This window comes from Ovis aries, chromosome 2 (genome assembly GCF_016772045.2).
Source record: "Ovis aries strain OAR_USU_Benz2616 breed Rambouillet chromosome 2, ARS-UI_Ramb_v3.0, whole genome shotgun sequence".
NCBI classification, from domain to species: Eukaryota; Metazoa; Chordata; class Mammalia; order Artiodactyla; family Bovidae; genus Ovis; species Ovis aries.
In genome coordinates this window covers 205,636,653-205,646,836 of record NC_056055.1, presented here as the reverse complement: position 1 = coordinate 205,646,836, position 10,184 = coordinate 205,636,653, and the positions used below count along the sequence as shown (strand labels likewise).

At 39.8% G+C, this 10,184-nt stretch overlaps 1 long non-coding RNA gene across 1 annotated transcript; it reads left to right on the top strand.

Annotated features, from left to right (window-relative positions):
• The first annotated feature begins 253 nt into the window (after window positions 1–253).
• LOC132659328 (uncharacterized) lies at window positions 254–8,849 on the top strand. Its single transcript, XR_009599636.1, has 3 exons — window positions 254–2,680; window positions 4,832–5,132; window positions 7,254–8,849. It is a non-coding gene; the product is annotated as an uncharacterized LOC132659328 (long non-coding RNA).
• The last annotated feature ends 1,335 nt before the right edge of the window (window positions 8,850–10,184 follow it).

The window sequence follows — 10,184 nt, the reverse complement described above, 5'->3', positions numbered from 1 at the left end:
ACGGAGAATGCAATGTCTCTAATTGGCTGGACTCAGCTTGGCTGTTGGAGCAGAGACCTGCTCCACAGCTGTGCCTGCCTCTGTGGACTCCTCCCCTCATGTCTCTGGAATGTCCCCTCCCCTCATACAGCAGCCACCATGCCTGTCCACGTGGGAGGTGATTATTCTGTGTAAGCACTTAGGTAGGTCCCATTCAGGAAACAAGGATTACACAACTTTTATGTAGAGACATAGTCTCCTGAGGCAAAAGTCCACAGTGATAACAAGGCATGGGGTGGGGTAGGGTCACAGGCCTTCTGAGAAAAAAGATATGCCTTTTTTTTTTTCAATAGACGAAAAATATGAAGTGTTTCTAGCTTTAGATCTTAGCTATTTCCATAAGATGTTTACTTAACTGTCTATAACTTCTTCAGAACAACGTCAAGACTGACCACATTGCATAACCAGAAAAAGACAGGGGAACTCTATGTAGGTCTATGTGAACAATGAGACCAAGGAGGAATTTTACAATTACAGGTTTCCTATGACAAAAGGCCCCCTGCATGCCAAACATTTTAAGACTACTTTGGCCTCAGAAGAAGTGGGTGGAAAAGTCACTTGCAACGGTCCATAGACTGTCTGAATGTCTGCATAAAGGAAAAGAAATCTGGCACGTACGTAATCTAACTGCTGCTTCTAAACGTTTAAAACAACGTTTTTAAAAATGCTTCCTAAAGGAATATAGAACGCACAAACGGGAGGGTAGTCGCCTCTGTCAGAAGCTATAGAAGTGCTAAATGACGCAGAGCTTAGCTGGCCTAAAGCCAAGTGAGGCACTTTGCCCTGGAGGAAATTATAGTGCTGTCACTGTGTTGTAATAAGCCTCTACAAAACGAGGCATTGTGTTTCTGCTGAGTCTTGAACGAAAAATGAATCAGGATTTGGCTTCCTTAGAGGAAGGGGGAGAAGTGTGTCTGCTTCCATAGAAGAGGATATGCACTTGGTCTCATGAAGTATGTATTTTACTCATCATTTTTTTAATTCTGCTTTTCAAAGAGAGCTATCTTTGAAAAGATTTGTGAATACTTATTATGTGCAGAAGATGTTGCCACCTTTGATGCCATAGATTTTTTTTTTTTTTTTAGAAGAGCACTCACTGTTTATCATCAGCTTATTATACAAGAAGTTCAGGTGAAGGGAAGAAAGTATTGAAAATATGACACACGAGTGATGCTAAGTTTTTCTGAGCCACCTCTAGCAGCAAATACGGAGACCTGATCAACGCTTTAATGAGCAGATCCATAAGATGTTCCCACATTTTTAAGACTCAATGGTTACATGGAAAATAAGCTCAGATACATATATATGCTCAAGTATAATGAGGCAAGCCTGGTGAAAACCCAAAATGGTCCGAGTGCAAAAAAGGTTACAGACTGTTGTCATTACAAAAGGTCAGTTGCTAGTTAGGAAAGAACAAAGATCACAATAGTTCAACTTTCACATTTTTTAAAAAATTCCCTGGAATTGTATAATGAGGTACTTAAGGCTAGAGACTATCTAAACTCAGTTTTTAATCAAATAAAATCCTCGATATTTACTTCTACTTGGCCCAATCCTATTCTTCCCTTATTTCAATAAACTGAGCACCTCTTTTAGTTTTGAAAAAGAAAAACCTAATTTTTATCTACAAATATGTTTTAGATTGATTTTGTTAAGCATCTCAGACCTAATCAACATTAACTTCTAGCTTCTGGTTGCTGCCAATCCAGAAGTTAATGTGTCCACTAGAGTAGAAGACAGAAATAGCCAGTGACATTGTGTTTTGTTTGGTGGGTTGGGTTTTGGCTTTTTTTTTTTTTTTTTAGTATATCAGTTCCTTTGATGAAATAACAGTTACAGCTACTATTTATTAAGTATTATACTAGGCACCATGCTAAAGGTTTTAAAATACGATCTCCTTTAATCTGTACTTTTTGAAGTCAAATATTATCTTCATTTTACAGAGAAGAACATTAGGATTTAGAAGAGTTACGCAATTTGCCCAGGGTTATAGAGCTAACAAATGAGAAAGCCAAAAGTTAAACTGGCTGATTTAACATCCATTACACAATACTGCCTCCGAAACTCCAAGTCTGTTTGCCCTGGGCAAATATTACTCTTATATTCAAAAGCCAAAGGAAAAGAAGGAGGTGGAAGCTGCTAAATGAGGGAGAAGCAACGGAAAATTTTGTGGTTGTTCATCCACAAAGTTTATTGTGAGACAGACAGGCACAGTTTACAAGATACTTGCAGGGTTGCAGGACAATTCTTGTCTTCAGGGAACTAATATTTCAATTGGAAAGACACCTAAGAATATATGACAAAATCAAATATGTTTCAAGAGACGATATACAAAGTATTGTGTGTAGGAGTGTGGAAAAGAAACTTTTTTCTGACAGCTTGGCACACAGTTGGAAAGACTTCTTAATTGTTAATGTCACGTCTGTTTTGATCTACTCAGTAAGAACACTTGACACCTGTCTGCCAAAATTAATGTTTATTAGGACTGAATATCTGAAGACTTTCAGGTCAGTGAGCTGAAGGATCTGCTACCATATTCTCCAATGCTGTTGGTAGAAATGAAAATTGATAAAACAAAAAAGTGTTTGGAAAGCGAATGAGTGACATAGATCAGACTTCTGGGAATTCGTCTATTCTACTGGTAAGTTCTTCAGATAAAGGTACAAGAATGTTCACTCAGCACTTGCTTATTGTCATCATAAACTAGAAACAACCTGGGGCTTCCCAAGTGGCTCAGATTGTAAGGAAGTGAAAGTGACAGTTGCTCAGTCGTGTCCGACTCTTTGCGACCCCATAGACGGTACTCTCCAGGCCAGAATACTGGAGTGGGTAGCCGTTCCCCTTCCAAGGGATCTTCCCAACCCAGGGATCGAGCCCAGGTCTCCTGCATTGCAGGCGGATTCTTTACCAGCTAAGCCTCGGAATCTGCCTACAATACAGGAGACCCGGGTTTAGTTCCTAGGTTGGGAAGATCCCCTGGAGAAAGGAATGGCTACCCATTCTAGTATTCTTGCATGGAGAATTCCATGAACAGAGGAGTCTGGTGGTCACAAAGAGTCAGACATGATTGAACAACTAACATTTCACTTTAGAAACAATCTAATATCCATTATTTGGGAATTGAATTCTGATATGTCCAAACACTGGGCGGTTATGTAGCTGTTAAAAGGAATTTGACGCTTACTAAAGGAAAAAAAATTTCCATGGCAGATCACTGAGTAAAAAACAGGGCACAACAGAATATTGTATCATTTACATAAATACACACACAGACATAGATGGACAAAATAAACACATAGAGACATTAGAAGGAATGTTTACCAAAATGTTAACATTTCTTGGGTATCAGGATGATTTAATTTGGGGGAAGGAGGAATATATCTCCTTCCAGACTTATATATCACAATATGACACATTCCAGAAATAACATTTCAAAGTATATTTCTATCGCAGTAATCACAACTCACTTTGAACAAAACCTTTTCTGTCAGATCATAGAGTCAAACTTGTTTTGTGGGTTTATCATCATCAGAAAACTACAACCATATCAAAGACAATGGATGTGGGGTTGGCCTTGACTCTCTCATTCTTTAATGCAGAAAGACAGTCTGCATTAAAGCAGGGAAAACATTTATTTATGTCCACTTTGGAGGAAACAAAGAATTAAGTATCGCTAACTTTGAGGGCCTTTCTAAGGCAATTTTGCTGACTTGAAAGCTGGCATCTTGCTGAAAAGCCCAAGTAGCTGATAGAAATATGTGCTACGCTTCCTTCTTTCCTTACCAGTGATTCTGTGTTTATAAGAGCTTCCCTGGCAGCTCAGTGGTAAAGAATCCACCTGCAATGCAGAAGCCACTGGAGACATGGGTTCGATCTCAGGTCAGGAAGATCCCCTGGAGGAGGGCATAGCAATCCACTCCAAAATTCTTGCCTGCAGAATTCCATGGACAGAAGAGTCTGGCAGGCTATAGCCCGTGGGGTCGCAAAGAGTTGGACATGCCTGAAGCGACTTCGCATGCAAGCACGCTAAGGACAAACTAAAGGAAAAGAGAGTCCAAAAGATGTTCCCAGCTTTCAAGCATTATAATACACATCTCCAAAACCAAAGCGACAAAGGGAGCCGCCGTTACAGACTCATCTAATCAATACTAAAAAAGACTTCATTTACTTTAGATTATACGACTCGGATTATGGGCTGATGAAAGAATCCAATTTTCACCAAGATCCTTGGGCTTCTGTTGTCTCCTGTGCATAGTCTGCTTTCATGGCTACTATTCTATGTTTATCTTGTTTATAGCTCTAGCAAATGCACTCTTGAGGGTTTGAAGTTGTACTATTCTCAATACATAGCACACAGAATGGAGTTTCTTCCATTTATGGAAGTAAACATTATATGAGGAGTACGTGTTCTTGCTACATTCCTGTCATTACTAAAAGAGCACAGTTAACAATCTCTAAAATACAGTTAAGTGGATTTGATGATGCCATGTGCTAAGATGTAATGAAAATGTAACTCAGTAACAAGAAGTGGAAAAAAAATTATCAAGACATGGTAGATAAAGGTAACCTGTGAGCATTTTCGTTGGTATTAGCCAAAATGAATTGAATGGGGCAGGACCTTATCTCAAGAAATCACGAACTTATCTAATTTATGTCTATACCTTCAAACCAACTTTTGTTAACAACTGAATTTAAATGGTAAACAACTATGAGTTTATGCAAAGGATAGGTGGTTTGTTTTCAAAATAATCCAAAGGCTAGTGTCTGAATACTACCTTCCTTCTCTTTCCAGGTAATTGTGAATGCTGTATCCCCATGCGTGCTTGTGTTCAGTCACTCAGTTGTGTCCAGCTCTGCGACCCTGTCGATCGTACACAGCCTGCCAGGCTCCTCTGTCCACAGGAATTTCCCAGGCAAAAATACTGGAGTGAGTTGCCATTCCCTACTGCAGGGGATCTTCCTCATCCAGAGATCAAACCAGGGTCTCCTGCATTGTAGGCAGATTCTTTACCATCTGAACCACCAGGGAGGCCCCAAAGCATTTCCCCATGGACTGTAGCCAACCAGGCTCCTCTGCCCATGGGATTCTCCAGGTAAGAATACTGGAGTGGGTAGCCATTTCCTCCTCCAAGGGATCTTCCAAACCCAGGGATCGAACTCACATCTCCTGCATTGCAGGCAGATTCTTTCCCACTAGAGCCACCAGGGAAGGCCCTGTATCCCCATAGTTGTACATAAATCCTTTTTCTTTTCAGATGCTAGTGTGAGCCTGACAGTCTCCTTGGTAATAATTCTCACAGCCCCAAACCTTCTAGAGTGCAGTATAAACTTCTTTCCTCTTGTCCTGTCATTTGCGGAGATGGAAAACAACCGATGTCTTTCTATAATGACCCTTCCAATCTGTTAGACCTTTATTCTCTAAGCTAAATAACCCCACAGCTCTGTGGCCTTTGCTCTCAGCCCTGTTTCCCAAGCCTTAATTACATTTTTGCTCTTCTCTGGAGTTCTGCCAGTTCCCCACATCCTCCTTAAAGGGGAGACACAGAGTGGCCGCAGTTGGGGTCAGACCAGCACAGGGAAAAGCTAACAGGCCACTTCCTGCCCTTGGCCTTCTCTAGGTCCCACTATCTTATTGGTTCTATAAATAAATCAGTACTCATTCATCTAGTTCTACGAAGGTCACCACATGAAGCTGAACTCCACCTTTCCCTATCTTGCGCTGTAGTGTTTTGATTTTGTCCTGTGAACTTTTTGTACTTACCCCTTGGAACTTAATCTAATTCAAAATATCTTACCCAGTGCCTTGTCTGAGTTACTTTACGTTTAATCCCTCCTTTCTCCACTTCTCCACAAAACGTTTTGCCAATTCAGAAAATTCCTTCCCAGAAGCTGAACCATGCATCAAGATTTACTGAGAGTTAGATGAGACCTTGGAACAGAAAAAAGGACAGGAGATAAAAACTATGGAAATCTGAATAAAATGTGGACTTCAGTTAATAATATAGCTACTGCTGCTGCTAAGTCGCTTCAGTCGTGTCCAACTCTTTGCGACCGCATAGACGGCCGCCCACCAGGCTCCCCTGTCCCTGGGATTCTCCAGACAAGAACACTGGAGTGGGTTGCCATTTCCTTCTCCAGTGCATGAAAGTGAAAAGTGAAAGTGAAGTCACTCAGTTGTGTCCAACCCTTAGCCACCACATGGACTTCGGCCTACCAGGCTCCTCCGTCCATGGGATTTTCCAGGCAAGACTACTGGAGCGGGTTGCCATTGCCTTCAATAGTGTTGGTTTATTAATTGAAACAATTGTAACTCCCTTTATTAATTAACTATATTAACATATTAACTATATGCTAATCCTAGGAGAAACAACACAGGGGCTGCCTAAGAACTCTGCATACTGTCTAGCTCAATTAGTCTATGAATCTAAAACTAGTATGAAAATCAAAGTCTAAGCATGAAAAGAAAGAAATGGGGAAGAGAGTCTAATTTAAACAGGCTGGCCTGAGAAAGCCTCTCTGGGAGTTAATTTGAAGCCTAAACTTGAAGGTCCTGGTCAGATGAGGAAGAGAGAAAGTGCTCAGATCTTAGGAAAGAGTACAGGCAAAAACTCTCCAGGGAGGGGAAAAAAAAAAAAAGATTTACAAGCTTTTCCCTGTGTCCCCCATCATCCTCAAGGCAAGTGCTGACGCTATTGTGATAATAACCACACTTTACTGAGAGATTATACTAGGGAATTTTACATACTACATACATTATTTCATTATTTCCTCACACTAGCCATATATAAGGTAGATCTTATTACCCCCATTTTATTCGAGGATCCTAAGGTTAGCTGGATGTAGTCATTTGCTACAGCCACAGAGAGATAGTCTCTCTGTCTATAGAATTCAGTGTGCCACAGTGCCAGGAAATCAGTGCTCACTGACATTTGGGTGTAACCCACTAGACAAATATGACTACACTTGTCAAACAAATGTATGGTTTATCTCAAAAATCAACAACCGGGACTTCCCTGGCAGTCTAGTGGTTCAGACTTCGCCTTCCAATGCAGAAGGTGCAGGTGTGATCCCTGATCAGGGAGGGGGTGGGGGGAGCTAAGATCCCACATGCCTCACAGCCAAAAACCCAAAACATAAAACAGAAGCAATATTGTAACAGATTCAGTAAAGACTTTAAAATGATTCACATTTTTTTTTAAAAATCTTTTAAAAAGATCAGCTGCAATCATGGGAGAATAAGACCAGAAGGAAAGAAGAGACGATAAGGCAAGTTTGAAGAGCATCAAAATCTGTTTCAGGTGCCCTGTTCTTTCTGATCATAAAAATAATAGCATGGGATAGAAACAAATTAAGGGTCTGGACGGAGTGTGGCACATCTCCTATATTCCCCTGGACACTAACGAAGAATCACCCACCTGTGGACAGGAGTAATAGGGCCATAGAAGAGATTCCCTAATGAGATACATGTGTTTAACTTCTTGTTTCAACTGTTAATTTACTACTAACTAGCTGGAGGAAGTAAACATTATTTATCCTTTTAAGTCTGGTACATGTACTGCTTTACTGACAAAATGGATTTGGTGATTGAATAGAAAAGTAAAGGGGGAACTCAAAAATCTATATGTGCCAAGACAGTTGTTTATGCAAAGCACCACGCACAGAACTATGGTGTTGGAGAAGACTCTCGAGAGTCCCTTGGACTGCAAGGAGATCCAACCAGTCCATCCTAAAGGAAATCAGCCCTGAATATTCCCTGGAAGGATTGATGGCGAAGCTGAAACTCCAATACTTTGGCCACCTGATGCAAAGAACTGACTCATTGGAAAAGACCCTGATGCTGGGAAAGATGGAAGGTGGGAGGAAAAGGGGATGACAGAGCATGAGATGGTTGGATGGCATCACCGACTCAATGGACATGAGTTTGAGTAAACTCTGAGAGTTGTTGATGGACAGGGAGGCCTGGCGTGCTGCAGTCCATAGGGTCACAAAGAGTTGGACAAGACTGAGCAACCTAACTGAACTGAACTGAACTGAACGCACAGAAGTATAGCTGGAAGTAATGTTGGGGGGAGTGGTGGGAACAGTCTTTCAAACAATACCATCTGAATCTTTTATTAGAAGATGTTTGCATATTATACAGTTTAATTATTCTTAACATGTCACCTGACCCAAACCCATTTTAAGGAATCTTATCATTTAATAGAAAAAGTGTCAGTTCTATAGGCAAAATATTAAAGAAAATACAGTAAAAATAATGTAAAATAAAAGTTAATAAGAAATTGGATTTGAGGAAGGTTGGCTTTAAAAACTGATTCTCTAAAATCAATTTTTAAAAACTCCTAAGCAGAAATAGAATTCTTAGTCCTGGATCGATATCAATTCTACAACCCAATATTATTAGGAAGAGTGACCCAAATGTTAAACTTTTCCTCAAGGATTTGATGAACTTTCTCTACTGTTTAAAAAAAAAAAAGTCCTACTTTTTGTTATCAATTCTGACTAAAGCTGGACCCATACTAAATCAAATAAAAATTACTTTAACTTTTTCAAACAAGTTGCATGAGTTTTCTCATAGCCTTAACCTTACATATCTCAGTAACATATTTTTAGAGAAAGCTGAAAATTTATTAATGCTTATTTAAATGTCAATATTTATAGAACCTCTACTGTGCAGACTTAGATATTTATCTTATGGAATAAAGACATTTAACTCCCTAAAGAAAATGCTTTCAAGGTTTCTCAATTGTCCTTCCAAGCCTGCTTGCCTCTGTAATCTGCTTGTTTGCAAAAATAAATTCGTTTCAATCACTGCCTGGCCAAAGTTTTAACTTAAAAATAGATCTTAGCAGTTAATCAATAAGTTTATCTGCTGATGCAGTGGAGTGTGGCTACACCTGGCTAGAGGGCATCTAGTTAAAACAGTAAACAACTTATACACGAGGCAATTCAGCACTGAGAATCCAACCTAGCAATAAACTGGCATCACATGGATTAAGTTATATGCAGGTCCTCCCTCAATCAATGTTTTGTTGAGACTGATGTCTAATCTAATACCTGCGTGTAAACTTCTTCCACTGCCTGATATGAAGACAATAATCTGTAAAAGGTTAGGTCTACAATCAAGGTATTGTCTGTTTCTCTGCAACAGAATTCCTTGAACTCGATATGTTTGTTATTAAATGGTGTGAAAGAGTAAATATGTAAGTCCAGAGCCCAAGCCAAAATTAATGTTCTGTGTTCATGGATGTCTCTATACAAGAAAGGTTTTCAATGAGAAAAAAATATAAGTTGTTCTAGGCAACCTATATGACATTACCTCAATTTAAGCATGATCTAATTAGGCCACCTTCTGGTTGAATCTGCACCCAACTTAAAATTTGTATGAATAGTGTTAAATTTAAATGGCAAACATCTATTCTTGGTTTTGTTCTTAGAGGACTGTGTAGATTGTCTGAAGGCTCAAAACATTCAGGAATCTTACACAGTACCTTTGAGAAAAACTTGTAGTCAGTTTGGGTTCACAGTAAATTTTTCTCATATGATAGTGACTGAAAGAGCCAGCAAAATACTAAACAATTTACCATCAGGTAAGTTCCAGATCTCTCATTTTGGAAGTAAATGAGTCCAAAATCTACTGAACCAAGGCCAGTGAGGCCAGAGAAGTAATATCATTAATATTTAATGAAAAGTGACAGGGCCAAAAGTCCTGAATTTCCTTCCTTCCTCTGCGAGAATGTGATGAGCACTCCTGGAGATATTTTCATGGTATTTGTGCCTCGTCTTTCCCTTCTTTGCTCACAAGTCTCCTTTGAATTGTTATTGTTGTTGTTTAGTCACTAGTCGTGTCTGACTCTTTGTGACCCCATGAACTGTAGCCTGTCAGGCTCCTCTGTCCAAGGGATTTCCCAGGCAAGAATATTAGAGTGGTTCTTTTCTTCTCCAGAGGATCTTCTGGACTCAAGGATAACCCGTGTCTCCTGCTTTGCATGAGGATTCTTTACTACTGAGCCATCTGGGAAGCCTGTCCTTTGAATTAGATACAAGCATTTGCAAGTATTTTGAGTGTCTTGAAATCAACATCTAGGCAAACATGCCATCTAAGGTAGATGTCCATGTACAAACATAACAGACAATGAGGTAGGGTG